Below are 21,073 nucleotides of genomic sequence, written 5' to 3' on the forward strand. Positions count from 1 at the left end.
GTTTATTCAGTTTGTAGTAATTGTGACCAGAGATCTTTAATAATTGATAAACTTGTCTTTGATTCCTCTGTAATATATCTGCTTGTAAGACCATAAATGCATATTCAAATGTATCTACATTGCTGACTTTATTTCTGTTATGGTCTTGTGCAGAGATACAAGATATTCTCTTATGCATTATTTTATGTTATTAATGTTATAATACACATACAAATAAAGAAGTGTTAGGCTATGTTCACACGGGGTATTTTGCAGGAGGAATATCTGCCTCAAAATTCCGTTTGGAAGTTTGAGGCAGATATTCCTCTCCCTGCACGCCGATTTTCGCGCCGTTTTTCGCCCGCGGCCATTGAGCGCCACGGGCATAAAACAGCGCTAAATGGGAGGCACGCTTTCTGTGCCTCCCATTGAAGTCAAATAGAGGTCAGAGGCGGAAGCGCCCGAAGATAGGGCATGTCGCTTCTTTTTCCCGCGAGGCAGTTTTACTGATTTCAATGGGAGGCGTTCTCGGGCCGTTTTTGCCGAGTTTTGCGACGCGGTTTCCGCGTCAAAAAACTCGGCAAAATACCCCGTGTGAACATAGCCTTAAAGGGGTTGTCTAGTACCAAAAAAGTGATGGCCTATCCTCAGGATTGGCAATCAATCTCGGATCGGTCGGGGTTTAACTCCCGGCACCCTCGCCGGTCTGCTGTTTTGAAGGGGCTGCAGTGCTCGTACGAGCGCTGCTTCCCCTTCATTTCATCCTGCTTGTACTGTAAATTGCCTACACAATTGTTACGGCGGTTCACAGTATTACAGTCTTCTCCCATTCAGTCTTCTCCCATACTGTTGCTTCCGTACATGGCAGACAAGGAAGCAATATTAGATTGCGTCGCAAGGGGGCAATGGGGTACCGAGGGGACCCCCTCCCTCTGACAACAATGAAGGTGCCGCGGTCCGTATTGACAGCAGCATCTAAGAGGCTAAATGACTGGGATCAGAGGTAGCTCCGATCCCGGTCGTTACAGAAACATGTCAACTGTAATATACAGCTGACACCCGCTGTTGATGGTGCGGGCTCCCCTTTCCGACCATGACATACAGTTACGTCAAATGTCAACAAGGGGTTAAGATAATCATTACAGTAATAAAACACTTCATAACTGGGGAATTTTTACTCCTTTCATGACCAGACACTATAAATAATATCGTTTTAAGACTATACATTTTTCATTTGATAGGCAATCCAAATGATTTTTTTCATCTTTTTTTTTCACTATACATAGTGTGCTGTTTCCAAGTTTTTTAAATAAAAATACACTTTTTGGGGGGAATTATTAGGTTTAAGTGAATAACAATTTTACAATTTTTTTTCTTTTTATTAAATTTTTCACTCATATAAATGTAAACCAATTTAAGTGGCTGGGTGAGCTCGGTAGCAGACATGCTCTTCATGCAGTCCTCGTCCGATAATGATTTAAACTGCTTTTTATTCTCTTTCCCATAAGGAAAGGCAAGAAAACTAAATCAAAGACTTTGGCGACCTACAGCGGGTGGCATCGTTATGTCAGGCACTGGAGGCATGCAGATGATTACTTCCTGGAGGCCCACCATGAGGCACGGCCTTACTCCGCCTTGCTGTTTGCTACTCCCCTTTCGAAATTCTCTAACCGTTCTTCACCTCCTCAGTGGAATGCTTTGAATACTATATCTCCCGCGATGAGAAGCCCTGGAAACAATCCTCCTCCGACTCTTGGCAGTGAAACAGAGATAGATGACCCTAAGGCCCCTGAGATGCAGGTGACCGTATAACACTTACCTCCCTGTTCTCTCTATGCTGGGCAGGTACAACACCTCTACTCCATATTTCCCTATGGTTTTGCTGCCTGCTGGTTCCCCCAAACCCTCACTGTAGTGACTGCTTACTATGACACCGGTTGACGTGGCCATTTTAAACTTGACGGCTCCTGAGTTACCCTTTTGAAGGACAGTTGTGACCTCCATTCTGTCCTACCTCAGCGGTACCTCTAAAGGTTAAGGCTGATGTACCTATCTCCGGTGATCTCTATTGCCGAAGATCGCTTTATTGCAAGACTTTCTGAGTCTTTCCGTGTGTAACTTACTGGGGTTTCTGCATACTTGGAGTACTTCTTTAAAGCAGAGCTAAGCAACTTGAATAAGACCTTAACCATCGAAAGGGTTACACTACAGTCCATGGTGGACTCTACCCATGACATTGCCCAACAAAATATGTCTATTTACCCCGCCAACTAGTTGATGACATTGGCAACAAAGCGAGGCTATATAGTCTTAAAATAGATTGACTTTCCGAACCGTCCCCTTAACCGTGCCTACTCTATTTCCTCCTCTACTACCTGTTATGTGGTTTGGCAGACAGGTTGGCCTTCCTCAAAGACTTGCATTCGAGAGGCCTGCTCCCCTATCATGATCTCTGTCTCCCAAGTACTCTCAAACATACCCTTTCTCTCTGTGGATTACAATTGCAGGTTACAATATCTCCCTTCATTCTCCTGCAGACCTGCCGCAGTTTCTCTAGAAAACTGGTCTCAATGGACTCCTCCTGATCTGTATGATCTAATGGGCTCCTGAAGCTCACGTCAACAAAGAAGACCTCACTTCTCCTGAAGTCAGATTTCTGTCTGGCTTGCTTCCTTTTTAGGTTAAATTGTTTCTGTTTCATGAGCATTTGATTACTTTTTTTCTTAGTAATAGCTCTTGAGCCATCCATCACAATTTTCCATCTCCCCATTCAGACCCTGAGGTTAGGAGTTCGCTTTCCTTCCTTGAACAAATTTTGCAACTATACCCCTTTTGTGGAGATCATCTCCCTGTGCCCACTAATGTCTCCCTTTTCCAGGTTTGCTACATCGATGACCTCTGGCTGGTGCTAACACACACACACACACACAAACTACCTATGTCGTGGTGTAACCGGATTATATTCTTTTTGTATTCCATGTATGCTTTATAATTGTGAAAATGCGGAATTCCTTTTGTTGCCTTACATACTCTAAGAATAAGTAGACTTAAAAAAAAACATTGTACGTGTCTCTAAAATAGCAGATAGCTGGGATTAATACAGGAGGAAGAATTGCCTTTATATACGTTTTATATGTTTTTGCAGAGTTAAAGAGGCACTGTCACCAGATTATAAAATCCCTATCTCCTATTAAGTGTGATCGGCGCTGCAATGTAGATAACAGCGAAGTTGTTGTTTTTTTTAAAAAAACAATCATTTTTGCCCAAGTTATGAGCAATTTTAGATATATGCAAATGAGCTTTTCAATGGACAACTGGGCGTGTTTTCTCGTTTTACCAACTGGGCGTGTATTGTGTTTTTACCAACTGGGCGTGTATTGTGTTTTTACCAACTGGGCGTGTATTGTGTTTTTACCAACTGGGCGTGTTTACTCGTTTTACCAACTGGACGTTGTGAATAGAAGTGTATGACGCTGACCAATAAGCGTCATACACTTCTCATCGTCCCCACCCAGCTTCTTTGACTGCACAGACACACAGCGTGTTCTCGCGAGATCACGCTGTGACGTCACTTCCTCCCACAGGACCTTCACCGGACGAGAGAAGACACATCGGCTCCGGGCGTCCAAGAGGGTACAGTTGAACCTGCAGCAGCATCACCGTGTGCAGGTAAGCATAGTGAACTCCCTAGAGACGAGCATATTACCCTTTCGGACGCCTGGAGCCGATGTATCTTCTCTCGTCCGACGGGATGGTGAAGGACCTGTGGGTGACGTCACGCTGTGTGTCTGTGCAGTGGAAGAAGCTCGGTGGGAACAATGAGAAGTGTATGACGCTGATTGGTTAGTGTCATACACTTCTATTCACAACGCCCAGTTGGTAAAACGAGTAAACACGCCCAGTTGGTAAAAACACAATACACGCCCAGTTGGTAAAACGAGAAAACACGCCCAGTTTTCTATTGAAAAGCTCATTTGCATAAATCTAAAATTGCTCATAACTTGGGCGAAAATCATCGTTTTAAAAAAAAAACAACTTTACTGTTATCTACATTACAGCGTCGATCACATTCAATAGGAGATAGGGATTTTATAATCTGGTAACAGAGCCTCTTTAAATGCAGACTACTTAGATGTATAGTATATAATCTATTAGTGGTCAGCAAGTAGTTTTATCTAAATAAAACACAAAATAATTAGTCCATTCCACTATGCGTCTGCACACCATGGTTTTACTTGTTTCAAATGCCTTCTCCCATCTCTGTCTTATTAAAGAGACTCTGTCACCACATTATAAGTGGCCTATCTCCTACATAAGGAGATGGGTGCTGTAATGTAGGTGACAGTAATGCTTTTTATTTAAAAAAACGATATTTTTTCACAAAGTTAGGAGCGATTTAAGTTTATGCTAATGAGCTTTCTTAATGCCCAAGTGGGCGTACTTTTACTTTCGACCAAGTGGGCGTTGTACAGAGGAGTGCATGACGCTGACCAATCAGCATCATGCACTCCTCTCCATTCATTTACACTGCACTAGCGATATAGATATATCGCTATGTGCAGCCTCATACACAAGCCCTAACATTACTAGTGTCCTGATAATGAATACACATGAAATCCAGCCTGGACGTCATGTGTACTCAGAATCCTGACACTTCTGACTCTTTTTTTTTGTGAGATTCCGGCAAGTGAAACCAAATCTCGCGAGATCACGGTGCTACACGAGATTTGCTTTCACTTCCCGGAATCTAACAAAAAAAAGATTCAGAAGTGTCAGGATTCTGAGTACACATGACGTCCAGGCTGGATTTCATGTGTATTCATTATCAGGACACTAGTAATGTTAGGGCTTGTGTATGAGGCTGCACATAGCGATATAGCTATATCGCTAGTGCAGTGTAAATTAATGGAGAGGAGTGCATGATGCTGATTGGTCAGCGTCATGCACTCCTCTGTACAACGCCCACTTGGTCGAAAGTAAAAGTACGCCAACTTGGGCATTAAGAAAGCTCATTAGCATAAACTTAAATCGCTCCTAACTTTGTGAAAAAAGATCGTTTTTTTAAAATAAAAAGCATTACTGTCATCTACATTACAGCGCCGATCTCCTTATGTAGGAGATAGGGCACTTATAATGTGGTGACAGAGTCTCTTTAAGTGTTTTGCGCATGACCGGCACCTCATAGACACGACAGATACCCAGCGTGTGTGCTGTAACATTTGATTGCCTGGGGTGGGCATGTGATACCATGGAAGTGTTCCAGCACATGTGCTGCAAGTGGGTGGTATGATGGGTTAATAAGTAGTCATGTCGGGGTGTGATACACTGTTTAAACATGGGTTCTTGGTTTAGAATGGTACACTCTGAGTAAGTGGGAACTTGAAACGTGCGTTGGTGCGCTACATGGTGTGTGACCAGAGTAGCTGAATACCATGGGTAATGTACCATATTTATTTATCTAATCCCCTACATTGCTTGTTTGGCCATGGGGCATAGGTCCATATTATAATTGCACTAGACATAGGAATATTACATGACCCTGCCTTGGTGCAAATTTCTGTTCGCTATGTGCACGTTGTACATTATTGCGTAATTGCTTCTATGTGCACTTTTAATACACTGTTGATTCAGTGATTGAATTATTTATTATATCATGTAGCATGTTGAAACCTTTCATAATACCTCATGTTTGTCATTTTTAATGAAGATACATTTAAATTTTGATTTATTTTTACATACTGAGTAGTATATGACTCTTCTTTTCTTAGGCAATATAATATTAGGAGTTCTCTATGCATTACTATGTGGGGGAGGATTAAGATATAATATGGGTCCAACCCAAATGCAGATTGTTTGCCTTGTGTGTTACATTTTGGTGTTTGGTGTCAAGGAATCACTGCTTGAGCAATCCCCCAGAGTGCAAGTTTATGGAATTGTTACACAAGCAATTCTCCAAAGGCAGCTGGGGACTGTCTGGATCAAGCATGCAGGTAAATCCGCTACCTCAAGTCAGTCACCACACTGGTCAGCAGAGTCTACTCTATGATCTTCACCAGAGCCCACCGCATGGCAGGTTGGGTTTGGCTGCACAGAACCCAGGTTGCTTTTACAGAATACGGTGTTGGACAGGAGATGCAATGCAAGCAATACCAGAATGGATAACTAGACATGCCAGAGGGGTAATCGGCAAGCAGCGTTCACAACCAGGAGATACTAAAAGTCTGTCAGAGTAATTCTATAAATCTAATAACTGTTAGATTTATATTGTATAAATATTATCAAAATGACTGCATTATAGTTACATAGTTACATAGTTAGTACGGCTGAAAAAAGACACATGTCCATCAAGTTCAACCAAGGGAAGGGAAAAGGGAAGGAAAAATTTCTTTGAGATCTGTATTAGATATGTTTTAGATATCTTTTTAATCGTCTCTTAAATGAATGTATTCCCTATCATCCAAGATTGGGTAAAGATGACATTATCTGGCATTCCAAACTAATGGAATACTAGGAAGTAAGTCATTACCTTATATGGAAGTATTTTTGGGTGTATGCCTATATGTATTTGGCATCATCTGATTGGTTAATGTGTGTTAACTGAAAGCATGAACCTATAAATAAAGGCTCTGTCCACAGCCATTTTAGATTTTCTGTACATCAAACCATTGTACAGGTCGGTCATTTTTGTAAATATGAATGAATCCTGGACAAATTCTGTTTTGGAGAAAAGGAGCTCAAAAGTGATTGGGATTAATCTCACAGTTGGAGGCCCCAGCGAGATCTCATCAAAACTCACCTGATCCGAAACTAGCATGGAATTTCCCTTTGGAGGAAGGGAGAGAAAAACTGGTGGGTAAAACATTATGTTGCTATTCATCCTCTCCCTCTCTCTGTGGGGTAAGTCCCTTTCTGATCTGTTGGGCAGCAGAGAATCTCCGTGAATTTGTCTGGGATACTGTACATGTTATATGTGTGTGCTTTATGTATCTCAAGTGTATGATTGAAATATGAGGGGAACAGCTGTTTGTCTCTAAGTGTCTACATTGTGCTGTGCAAGGTAATGATGTATATGGGTATGTTGTGCTCCTTATCTCCAACACGCTACTCCGTCTAAACTGTTTTCACTTTCACTGACTGTACTTCACTGTCAGTTTAGTATTATATGACGGTCTCCAGCACCAGGCTGGTGTTGACGCTGTATTTGAGCATTCTTTCAGTCTCCTAAGATAGATCTCATTCTTCTGTGTACGTATTGCATTTTGCATGCTATCATCTACACAAAAGCTGTAATTGTTAAATTAGTCAGACTGACTGCTTTAGATGTACATCAATATATTATTCATGTTATTGTCATCCACTCCCCTTCTGAAAGCCTGGGAATGTCTTTGTTCAGTATCGTCTTTATATTTATTGTAAAGTAATAGTTTTAAGTGGGTATTGGCATTTGTATATTTAAAATATTTTGATTGAACCAGCATAAGGTCATACATTTGTATGTAACATTTAATTGTCAAATGTTTGTAAGGTAAAGATCGGTCCCCAGAATGAATAGCTGCTGCAGTGTGTTCTTGTTGTGTATTATATCTGTGTTTGAAATATATGCATTCCAGAAAGTCAGGTAGCCATCCTAAAGGGAAAAAAAAAAGGTTCCAGGTTAATGGAAATTTAGGTTCAAATTTTCAGGATAGGGGAATTTTTAAAGGGGAACTTAAGGTAAATTAGTTCCAGGAATAGACCTCAAGAATTAAGGCTCGCTACCCTAATAAGTAGAGGTCTGGATTAAAATAGGCTCACTAAATAGCAAATTAGTTTCTATGTGCCAGGAAAAGGCGAGGAGAACCAGGGCTATGGACAGGGCCGGCGTCAGCACCCGGCAAACCCGGGCAAGTGTCGGGGCCCACTCAATATATGGACAGTGATGTAAGAAGGAGAGGAGTCCCAGGCAGACGGCCAGTGGCTCTGCTCCTGGACTCCGTCTCTGGGAAAGCCCCTGACATCGCTATATATGGACAGTGATGTCAGTACCAGAGCAGTGTCCCAGCCTGGCATAGCTAGCAACTGCACTGGTCCCGCTTCCAACTGAGCCTGCGTCTGCAGGACGCAGATTCAGTTGGGTTGAATGCTGGAGCCTCACTCCAGCATTCACTGTGCCGTGAGCAGCTCGGCGCAGGCAGGTGCGATGTAGTGACATCATCGCGCCTGTCTGCACCGAGTCACTCACAGGACAGTGCAGAGGAGGAGAAGGATCTTCCACACATCCTGGGAACGGGGGTCGGTACGTAATTATGTTACTATTTTTCTATTAGGTACATATGGGGGCATTATACTAGGTATGAGAGGGGGTCCTATTGTAGCTGCTGAGGGGGCATTATACTGTATGGGGCAGCTATTGAGGGCATTATACTGTATGGGGGCATTATACTGTATGGTGCAGCTATGGGGGGCATTATACTGTATGAGGGGCATTATACTGTATGGGACAGCTATGGGGAGCATTATACCGTGTGGAGCAGATATGGGGGCATTATACTGTATGGTGCAGTAATGGGGGCATTATACTGCGTGTGGCATTATACTGTATGTGGCAGCTATGGGGAGCATTATACTGTATGGGGCAGCTGTGGGGGGCATTATACTATATGGGGCCATTATACTGTGTGGGGCATTTTACTGTATGTGGCAGCTATGGGGGCATTATACTATATGGGGGCATTATACTGTATGGGGCAGCTATGAGGGCATTTTACTGTATGGCGCAGCTATGGGGGCATTATACTGTGGGGCAGATATGGGGGGCATTATACTGTGGGGGCATTATACTGTGAGCTACTGGGGCATTATACTGTGTGGGGGCTTTATACTGTGTGTGGCCGCTATAGGGGCATTATACTGTGGGGGGCAGTAATGGGGGCATTATACTGTGGGGGGCAGCTATGGGGGGTATTATACTTTGTGGGGCAGCTACGGGGAGCATTATACTGTGGTGGTCAGCTATGGGGAGCATTTTACTGTGTGGGAGCAGCTATGGGGGGCATTATACTGTGTGGTGGATTTATACTGATGGGGGCATTATACTGTGTGTGGGGGGCAGCTATGGGGCATTATACTGTGTGTGGGGGGCAGCTATCGGGCATTATACTGTGTGTGTGGGGGCAGCTATGGGGAGCATTATACTGTGTAGGGGAAAGCTATAGGGAACATTATACAGTGTGTGGGGGGCAGCTATGGGGAGCATTATACTGTCGTGGTCAGCTATGGAGGGCATTATACTGTGTGGGGGCAGCTATGGGGGGTCATTATACTGTAGGGGCAGCTATGGCAGCATTATACTGTGGGGGCATTCATGGGGTCTATCGGGCAAGGCAGCTGGGCATAGGTGTGTGCAGGGGTCTGGTGGTGTTGGGGAGGGGTAGGGAGGGCCTAAGCTGAATTCTTGCACCAGGGCCCATGAGCCTTTAGCTACGCCACTCCCAGGCAGCGTGCTAGTAGTGCTCTGCCCGGGACTATGGCTCTGGGGTTGCCCCTGACTACACTGTCCATATATAGACAGTTACGTCAGGGGCTGTGTGGCACTAACTACAGAGGGCATTAAATGTATGGGGGTACAAACTGGGGGCCTAACTTCTATATTGGGGCATAAACAGGGCCTAACGTCTATATGGGCGCACAAAGTGACGATTTTTGGCCCACTAAGTCTGTGTCGCCCAAGGGCCCACATAAACCTGGAGCCGGCCCTGGCTATGGATATAGTGAGACCACAGAATGGAGGATGGGCAGTAGAAGGAATAAGGGAGGGTTTAGAGGAAAGTAAAGATGTAGAAAGTGATGCTGTAAATGAGAGGGACAAACTTGGTTCGAAGTGTCAAAGAAAGTAATGAAAAGTAAAGGTAAAAATGTCACAGTAGAACCAGATATAAAACACACAAGGTTAGAAATTAGAAAAAAAAACACTGCAGCTAGAGATACAGCTGGAGATAAATCTACCAGTATGATAGTCACCACCCCCCCCCCTCCCCCCCATTGATCCCTCAGATACCAGAGCCTCCACTTCCCCAGAACGGGTACAGGTTTTATACCCACCCTATCACTATCTCGGGTATCAATATGGGAAAGACTATAAGGGAAGGATCCCGATTGTACCCAGATGTCTACAGAGGGTTGGAGTACCCCATAGACAGACAATCTAATCCTATGAATGCCTTCTTTTGTTGAGAAATGTAGAAATGCCAAACTACTAGGGGTTAATTAATGTTGGGGTGCTTGCTCTCATGGACCAAACCAACTCAAATTGAGGGACAAATTGATTAGAGGAGTAAACCGGACTGTATTCTGATACCTGTGGAACCAACAATTTTGGTCCTAAGATCATTAGAGCAGGAAGTAAGACCGAGAAGGGCAAATAAACCCCCAGCCCATCAAGATTAATCTAGTCACAGACACCCAGAGCAATGCCAGACTGTGAAGAAGTAAATGGTTGTGCTTCATGTTTAAAGTTTTTTTTTATGTTTGTAACCTTTGTTGTGGTACATGAGTTCCCCTGGTTTACAAAACTGTGTGACTGCTTCTTATTCCTTTATTCCTCGCTTTCCTCATGAGGCTGGCCACCTAATGCTCTATTCTTTCTCTCCTTTATGTTTTGTTACCTGGGAACAATGTACCAAAGCTAAGGAAATACTCCCAACAATATGAGCCAATATGTTAAATTATTAGTGTTTCTGTGTAACTATTTCACTTACCTGCACTAATGCAGCTGCAGCAGGTTGTGTACTCTGAGCATATATGAGACAGGCCTGCAGCGACTTTAGTCTGTTATAGTGAAATCTGCATGGGATTGTGGAAGTTTTGTTGTTATGAAAGATCTCATGAAACCGCAATCAGAGGTAGATGAGAGTGGAGATTGAGAGGTGTGGTGTTAACATGATGGGAGTCTATGGAATTGCAACATCCTGATGGTTAAGGATTTTGTTGTACAAATTATTGATTTTTCAAACCTAAATTCAGGTTGTTCTAGACTAAGGGTATGATGACTAGGAAAAAGGCAGAAAAATTTCACTTAACATCTGAGGAATTGACAACACTTCAGCAGCTAAAGGAGGAAATTTTTAGCTACATCAGCCTTAGGCATACCAGACTACATGAGACCCTTTAAAATCTTTTGTCATGAGACAATAGGACATGCATAAGGTGTCCTTACACAACTACATGGATCAAAACAAACACCATTGGGGTAGTACTTTGTACACCAAAACCCTGTGATCAGAGGAGCACCGTTATGCATCAGAGCAGTAGCAGCAGCAGAACTTTAAAAGATAAAGTAGCAGATATTGTACTTGAAAGCCCTCTCACCATACAGATACCACATACAGTACAGGGAATGTTGTCACAGGCCAGTACAAAACATCTATCAGATGCAAGACTTACAAAATACCAGGTAGCATTACTTACACCCCACCCCTCACCATCAAAAGATGCGCAGTTCTGAACCCAGCGACATTACTTCCGCTTGCTCCAGAAGAGGGGAATGAGTAATGGGAAGAAAGGCTAGAACAGAAAGAAGAGGCCTATGAGAAAGCATTAGAGAGAGCAGAACATGAAGCTGATAGTCAGATAAGATTGGGAATTAGGAAGAAAGGTGATCATAAAATACCACACAAATTTTTCTTATTTGATGATACAGATGGCATACAGGATTGTATTGAATTAATGAAAAAAGAAGCACAGAAGCAAATGCACTTGATAATGTGGTGGAAACACACAATGCTAATGTAGACCTTGAGCTTTTGGTAGATGGATCCTGATCATATCACAACGGAGAACCCAAGACAGGATATGCCGTTACCACCTTGCATGAAAGATTGATTCAGGAAACCACTCCCACCTGGGATTTCGGCCCAAGAGGCGGAGCTGAATGCACTCACTGCAGCATGTACACAGGCCGAGGGTCAATCTGTAACGCATTTATACGGTCTCGAGGCTTTTGGTGTTGCACATGATTATGGCCCAATTTGGAGGAGCAGAGATTTTGTTGGCTTATCAGGTAAACTGTAGCAGCCCTATAAAGTGCCTTACAGCTACATAAAAAGGCAGCTATTATAAAACTCCAGGCACATACAAAGGAACAATCACCTGGAGTCGTAGGTAACCGAAAGGCAGATGAGGCGGCCAAGGCGGCTGCACTGATGCCTCTCCCCACAATAATGCTATATGAGCCTGCTGAAGCAGGCCAGGGGGCGGTTAATATGTCAACGCTCAGATTACTCCAAAAACAGGCTAAAATGGAAGGAAAAATGGGCAAAAGAGGACTTAGAGGGGCAATGGTAGACAGAAGGTAAACTGTGCCTACCCCTGGTCCAATACCCTATGATGACATCATTTGACACATGGACCAACACATGTGGCTAAGGATGCAATGGTAAGTTTAGTTTCCAGGTTTTGTTTTGTTCCTTGGTACAACAACACTGCTACCCGATATGTGCAGACATGTCTTCTCTGTGCCAGCAATAACACAGGGAGAACAGTAAAAGTCCCAGAGAAGCATACCCAAAGGTTATTGTATCCATTCCAGCGACTGCAGATTGATTACATACAGCTACCCAAGGTCGTGAAATCTTTTCAGGATGGCCTGAAGCATGATCTGTGGTAACAGAAAATACAAAAACACGGCTAAGAAGCTGCTCAATGAAGTGGTATGTAGGTATGGTGTCCTAGAAACCATAGAAAGTGAACCAGCTACACATTTCACAGGAGAGATACTTAGAGAAGTAATTTCAGCATTGAACAGGCGTTCCATACAACCCATCACCCCCAGGGTAGAGGGACAGTAGAAAGAATGAATTGGTACACTGAAGTTAAAAATTCAAAAGGCAATGGCTGAGACACGAAAACCATGGACAGAATCCCCTCTAATAGCGTTACACTCTGTCAGAGTCACTGGAAACAGAAAGATAGGGTTGAGCCCATATGGAATATTGTTTGGATATCCACCCAAAACAGGACTATTTTTCCTCAACAGCTTCAACATTTGCACTCCGATCTTACTGCATTTGTGGGAGCACTGAATAAAAATAGAATTTCTTTGTATCATCGTGTTTATGGTGCCTTTCCACATCCAGATTATCTTGTAGGGTCTCGTTGTGTTAAGCCCAGAGACTGGATAATGGAATAGAAACACATCCAGAGAACTCTTGAGCCCAGATTTAACGAACCATATCAAGTCCATCTGACCATTTCCACTTCAGTAAAACTTGAAGGGAAAGCTTTCCTGATATTTACCAGTCACTGAAAGAAGGTTCTGAACCCCGAGGCTTCATCTTTATAACCTATCTTTTACTCCAATGTATTACAACCTTCAATCCTAAAGGAGGATTGGGACAACAAGTTTATCAAATATCATCAACTGTAGTAAAAAATGACTAACTTGTGCCCGATTGTTGGAACTTGACATTGTACGATTACCATATGTGGACGAATGTTAGTGTCCATCTTCCAATAGTGGGGCATGTTTTTGACCCTTGATGGGTGGTCAACATTACTAAAATACTGAATGGACAAAGAATCCCAGGAAGTTGGAAAAGGGTCAATATGACGGCACTTAATTTGGGAGATACTACTAGTAGTAAATTGAAAGTTAGCTTTCAGAAGGCCTCAGATTATCTAGGCTGTAACATGCCATATTCAAATGATTGTTTAAAGAGGCTCTGTCACCAGATTCTCAAATCCCTATCTCCTATTGCATGTGATCGGCGCTGCAATGTAATGTGGTTTTTTTTGGACGTCATGTGTATTCAGAATCCTGACACTTCTGACTCTTTTCTTTGAGATTTCCAGCAAGGGAAGCGAAATCTTGTTTACCTCCGTAATCTCGCGAGATTACGCGTGGCTTGCTGGAATCTCACAGAAAAGATTCAGAAGTGTCAGGATTTTGAATACACATGACGTCCAGGCTGGATGGTCATGTGTATTCATTATCAGGACACTTGACTAACGTTAATCTCTGTTTATGTGGCTGCACATCGCTGCTGTGTAAATTAATGTAGAGGAGTGTATGATGCTGACTGGTCACTGATTGGTCAGCGTCATACACGTAAACACGCCCAGTTAAAAACACAATACACGCCCAGTTGGACATAACGAAAAAAAAACGCCCAGTTGTCCATTTCAAAGCTGATTTGCATGTATATAAAATAGCTCATAACTTGGCCAAAAATGACAGTTTTTAAAAAAAACAAAACGTTCCTGTTATCTACATTGCAGCGCCGATCACATGCAATAGGAGATAGGGATTTGAGAATCTGGTGACAGAGCCTCTTTAAGTTGGTATGTGCATGATTCAGCTTGGAGATGGGCATCAAATTTTACGAATGGAGATAATACCACCTGTACCTAAAGAGGAGCTATACCTGATCTTGGGGATAATTATAATAACAGTGATCCTTCTATATATACAGACAGGAAAGATATCATATAACCATGGGTAACAAGACTAGTGAACCCTAGTGCCTTTTCCATAATTCCCTAAGACTTGTGGTACATCATATGAGTGGCAGCTTTCTATATCTATATATTGTATCGTCATAATGCATATAGATGGATACCAGTGGAAGCAGAAGGAACCTGTACATTAGCTAGACTCCAGTCAGCCACATGGGTTTGGAAAGATAATAATTTTCCTTACAGTAACATACCAAATCATATGTTGTTCAAGAAGGAAGCTGACTCGAGTAAGGCTAAATCCTAGTACATGTTCCCTGGCAAGAAAAGTTTGGCCTATAACTCACACAAGTAGGGCTATCTGTAAGAAAAGCACATAATATTGAAAAGCTTTCTAACTTATTTGACAATATTACAGAATATGTTTTTGATGCTTTAAATATAACTAGCACACTTACCGGTCAGCTTATCTTAGTAACTAACCAGCATGCTATAGTCCTGGACTATCTCATAACATCCCAAGGCGGTATGTGTCAGATAGTAGATCCTGCCTGCTGCCACTATATAGAACTCTCTGGTCTGTTGCAAGTCAAGTATGATATCGAGCAGGCTAAGAAGGTAAAGGAAGAGTTCAGGAAAGTTAATAACTCTCAGGATAACTGGAGTTCAGAATTGCTTAGTTGGCTAAACCCAGCTAACTGGTTTAAGGGAATAGGTGGTTCAGTTTTACGGAATATTACATGTAGCTTTGTAGGTATTTATTATAGGAATACTTATTTATTTGATTGTCATACTATTTTTTTTATGCTGATGACGAAGTATTGTAATAGTTATAAAAACCCAGCGTAGATTAAAGTTCTATGTGTAGAAAAAAGAGAAACATTGGGACATAAAATAACTTCTACATCCTTTCTTCCAGTAGCAGTTTGCATGCCTCAATTCATCAAGGATGATGGATGGATATGCGCCTACTGTGATGGATGAAACCCTTCTCACGTCGACATATGTGTCCATCGTGGTGTTATTAGGAAAGAATCAGATAATTAGGGATAGATTTGTGTGGCCATGAACACCCCACTCTTAGGTAAATGATTTATAGATGATCTGTGGGAAAGGATCTCAAGGCAAGTTTAATGATCCCACTGTTTATGTGGCTACCCGTGTAATCCGTGATATACCACAGTTTCAGCTGTAACTAATGATAGGTAGATTCCCCAATCTAATGGCCACTATACTAGGTTAGGAAGGGATAGGAGGATCCGAGTTTTCACCTTCAGAGGATATCAGTTCCCATAGGGCTAGAATAGTTGGATGCAGTATTTTGTCAAAAAGAGGGGAACTGTCAGAGTAATTCTATAAATCTAATAACTGTTAGATTTAGATTGTATAAATATTATCAAAATGACTGCATTATATTGTTTGAGATATGTTTTAGATATCTTTTTAATCGTCTCTTAAATGAATGTATTCCCTATCATCCAAATAGGGTAAAGATGACATCATCTGGGCATTCAAAACTAATGGGATACTAGGAAGTAAGTCATTACCTTATATGGAAGTATTTTTGGGTGTATGCCTATATGTACTTGGCATCAACTGATTGGTTAATGTGTGTTAACTAAAAGCATGAACCTATAAATAAAGGCTCTGTCCACAACCATTTTAGATTTCTGTACATCAAACCATTGTATGTGCAATCTCTCCCGATTGGTCATTTTTGTAAATATGAATAAATCCTGGACAAATTCTGTTATGGAGAAAAGTTACTCAAGAGTGATGGGGATTAATCTCACAAGTCCAAATCGCAAAACAAAACAGAAGAGTACCAGGACTTGCAGAGGTCAAAACCAGCTGAGATCAGAATATCCAAATCAGTGAGCAGGGGGAAAATCCAAAGACAAAGCAGAGGTCCAGTTCAAAGAGTCCAAACAGTCAAGGTGATAGAGGGTGTAACCAGGAGCTTGATCAGACATATACAAATACTCCACCGTTTGCCCTGATAGGACACAGACAGAGAAATGAGATTGGCTCTGCATAAAAAAACAGGGCCACCCAGATGCTTGGCCAGTAGTCATGACAACCTTAAAGTGATGGACGTTTCCTAACGGTTTGCACATAGTGTAAAGCAAAGTCATGTAGCTTGTGTTAGGAAGCCAACTTTTAACTTCCTGTAAACTTAAAGCATAACTAACCTTTCATGTGACTTTTCAGAATGAACTGTCCTATGTGTTTACATTACTATTACCACTATTTTTGGCCATATATGACTTGTATCCTGCATTTTTCATCAGTTTTTCCTTCTGCAGGTTCTATCTCTAATTCTCAATTTTCCGAGTTAGTGGGTGGAGCCTATCTGCTATCACGTCTTCTATACAAATCACATATAGAAGAGTACATCCTGCTCCCCTATCTCTCAGTTATATAGACAGAAGCAGCAGGAGCACAGAGGAGATTATACAGCAGTACTGAGCAGTGTAGATGTGAATCCAGCACTGGGATGAGATATAAAACTTACTAAAACTGCAGCAGCTTACTGATGCTGCTTCACACACAATGTGAGAGATTGAGGCTGGAAGGAAGGAGGATCACTTCAAATAGCCATCTCTCCGGCTGTGGACCACCTAGAACTGTGGTTCTGGTGGCATATGAAAGAAAATATTCTAATCATATGTCACCAGGATCACAGTTCTAGCTGGGAAACAACCAGAAGTATCACGAGTTGAAAACACAGTCGGAAATGGAAGCTGTATACTATATGATGATCACGCTGTGTTGCTGGGCTGGGAAGAGGAAAACTGTATGATGCTGATTGGACAGAGTCATACAGAAAACATTACACCGCCCAGAGTGAAAAGAAAGAGTAACCTCCCATTTGGCACATATAGCCAAATTAGCATATTTAGAAAAATGCATATAACGTTGAAAATAATTGTATTTTTTTTTAATAAAAAAAAGTACACTAGTTATCAGCATTATAGCGCCTATTAGATTAGATAGGAGATAGGTAATTAATAAGCTAGTGACAGATCATGTTTAAAGATAAACCTATTCACAGGTACTATGGAGCATTTATTACACTAGGAGCTATAATTCTCTTATTTGTTTATTGTGGTTGATTGGAGAAATAGGTGGTTTATTGAAGGTTTTTGAGTTGCATCTTCCTCATAAAAAGTGTGTTTGCCCTAACCATTTTTAACATTTTACACATACTTATTCACTAAATAGGACATGTCACGAGAAAACATTGATCTCAAGGACATCTATAAGTATTTTTTTTGGATTCCAAGGGCTATTACAGTTTCAGCTAATTTATTTAGGTTATTCATTGTATAATGAAAAGTTAGACAATTTTCCGATGTACAGTTAGGTCCAGAATTATTTGTACAGTGACAAGTTTTGGCATTTTAGCTGTTCACCAAAACATGATGAATATACAGTTATATAATCAATATGGGCTTAAAGTGCAGACTCAGCTTAATTTGAGGTTATTCACATCCTAATTTGAGGAAGGGTTTAGGAATTACAGCTCTTTAATATGTAGCTGCCTTTTTTTCAAGGGACTAAAGGTAATTGGACAATTATCTCAAAAGCTATTTAATGGGCTGCATGGGCAATTCCCTTGTTAATCCGTTATCAATTAAGCAGGTATAAGGTCTGGAGTTGATTCCTGGTGTGACATTTGTATTTCGAAGCAGTTGCTGTGAACTCACAAAATGAGGTCAAAGGAGCTCACAATGAAAATGAAACAGACCATTGTTAGGCTGAAAAAAATGAAGAAATCCATCAGAGAGATAGCACAAATGTTAGAAGTGGCCAAATCAACAGTTTGGTACATTCTTAAAAAAAATTGAGCGCACTGGTGATCTCGTGAACTCCAAAAGGCCTGGACGTCCACGGAAGACAACAGTGGTGGATGAATCCTTTTCATGGTGAAGAAAAACCCCTTCACAACATCTACCCAAGTGAAGAACACTCACCTGGAAGTAGGTGGATCAGTATCTAAGTCTGCCATAAAGAGAAGACTTCATGAGAGCAAGTACAGAGGGTTCACCATAAAGTGAAAACCATCAATCAGCCTCAAAAATAGAAAGGCCAAATTAGAAATTGCCAAACAACACCTAAAGAAGCCAGCCCAGTTCTGGAACAGCATTCTTTGCACAGATGAAACTTAGATCAACCTGTACTAGAATAATGGGAGGAAGAAAGTATGGAGAAGGCTTGGAACTGCTCATGATCCAAAGCACACCACATCCTCTGTAAAACATGGTGGAGGTAGTGTGATGCCATGGGCATGCATGGATGCCAAAGGCACTGGGTCACTGGTGTTTATTGATGATGTAACTGAATACAGGAACAGCCGGATGACTTCTGAAGTGTTCAGGGATATACTTTCTGCTCAGATTCAACCAAATGCAGCAAGGTTGATAGGACGTCGCTTCACAATACAGATGGACAATGACCCAAAACATACTGTGAAAGCAACCCAGGAGTTTAAGGCAACGAAGTGGAATATTCTGCAATAGCCAAGTCAATCACAAGATCTCAACCTGATCGAGCATGCATTTCACTTCTTTAAGACAAAACCTAAGGCAAAAAGACCCACAAACAAGCAACAACTGAAGACAGCTGCCGTAAATGCCTGGCAAAGCAACACAAAGGAGGAAACCCAGTGTTTGGTGATATCCATGGGTTCCAGAATTCAGGCAGTCATTGCCTGCAAAGGATTCTCTACAAAGTATTAAAAAAAACTATGGTATTGTTAATTTCTACAATTACTTTTGAGCCCCTGAAATGAGGAGGCTATGTAGAAAAATGGTTGCAAATCCTAAATGTTTCACAGGATATTTTTGTTTAACCCCTTGAATTAAACCTGAAAGTCTACACTTTAATTTCATCTCAGTTGTTTCATTTCAAATTCAACGTGGTGGCATGCAAAGCCCAAACCATGAAGATTGTGTCACTGTCCAAATAATTCTGGACCTAACTGTATATTCTATATCAAATCCTCATCGTCTTCAAGGTCTCTGCTCATAGTCATTCTGTTGAAACGTCATAGATTTGTATCCACTAGAAAAACAATCATGGTCGCAAGGCATAGCTCTGTTCTGTACGGTAAAAGAGTTGTGCATCTGGATGTCCATCACACACCCATTTGACATGTTTGTTTGTTTTTTTGTTTGTTGCTTGCGCATTCAACATTAACCCCTTCCCTCTTTAGCCACTTTTGACCTTCCTGACAGAGCCTCATTTTTCAAATCTGACATGTTTCACTTTATGTGGTAATAACGTCGGAATGCTTGTACCTATTGTGAAGGATGATTTATTTGCTTATATTCTCTGTATGAAATTACATTGTGAATTATCAAGCAGGATGCCGAATTACTAAGATATGTATTATGTGAAAGTGATGATAATGTTTAAATGATTTAGTTTCGTGCAGCAGCCATCTTGTCTGGAGTTCCTATCTTGGTTTTATTGTAGTGAATAGAAAAGTACTTGTTTCTGTGGTAAACAGGTCACAAAAATCTCAGGTCTTTTTAAGCACAGAAGAATTCACACAGTCGATAAGCCGTATTCATGTTGAGAATGTGGGAAATGTTTTACATACAAATCACATCTTGTTATACATGAGAGAAGTCACACAGGAGAGAAGCCGTATTCATGTTCAGAATGTGAGAAATGTTTTACACATAAATCAGGTCTTGTTATACATGAGAGAAGTCACACAGGAGAGAAGCCGTATTCATGTTCAGAATGTGGGAAATGTTTTACAGTTAAATCACATCTTATACATGAAAGAAATCACACAGGGGAGAATCCGTATTCATGTTCAGAATGTGAGAAATGTTTTACACATAAATCAAGTCTTACTACACATAAGAGAAGTCACACAGGAGAGAAGCTGTATTCATGTTCAGAATGTGATAAATGTTTTACAGATAAATCACATCTTGTTATACATGAAAGAAGTCACACAGGAGAGAAGCCATATTCATGTTCAGAATGTGGGAAATGTTTTACAGTTAAATCAAGTCTTGTTATACATGAGAGAAGTCACACAGGAGAGAAGCCGTATTCATGTTCAGAATGTGGGAAATGCTTTTCACGAAAATCAAATCTTATTACACATAAGAGAAGTCACACAGGGGAGAAGCCGTATTCATGTTCCGAATGTGGGAAATGCTTTACAGATAAATCTATTCTTGTTAGATATGAGAGAAGTCACACAGGAGAGAAGCCATATTCATGTTCAGAATGTGAGAAATGTTTTACAGATAAATCAATTCTTGTTAGACATGAGAGAAGTCACACAGGAGAGAAGCCATATTCATGATCAGAATGTGGAAAATTCTTTACACGAAAATGCACTCTGGTTAGACATGTGAAAACTCACAGAGGGGAGAAGTCATTTTGATGTTGTGTATATATGGAAAATGTTTTACATGGAAATAAAATGTTGAAACTCACCCAAAAAAAAAAAAAAAAAGAAAAGTCATTGTTTCTTTAATACAAGTAATGTTGATTTCGTATGTTTTATCTTTGACCTTGGTTCCCATGCGAAGTTGGTAAGGAATGGACAGGGAGGGAGATGGGAGGGTGGCAAGTATGCGTGAAGGAAGGTCTCTCCCCCATCTCCACGAGAACATTGTGTCCAAAAGAGATA

At 41.3% G+C, this 21,073-nt stretch overlaps 1 pseudogene; it reads left to right on the plus strand.

Moving 5' to 3' along the window:
* The first annotated feature begins 920 nt into the window (after nt 1–920).
* Nucleotides 921–20,824, plus strand: LOC142656604 (uncharacterized; annotated as a pseudogene).
* Nucleotides 20,825–21,073: the final 249 nt, after the last annotated feature.

Source organism: Rhinoderma darwinii, chromosome 6 (genome assembly GCF_050947455.1).
Source record: "Rhinoderma darwinii isolate aRhiDar2 chromosome 6, aRhiDar2.hap1, whole genome shotgun sequence".
Classification (NCBI taxonomy): Eukaryota; Metazoa; Chordata; class Amphibia; order Anura; family Rhinodermatidae; genus Rhinoderma; species Rhinoderma darwinii.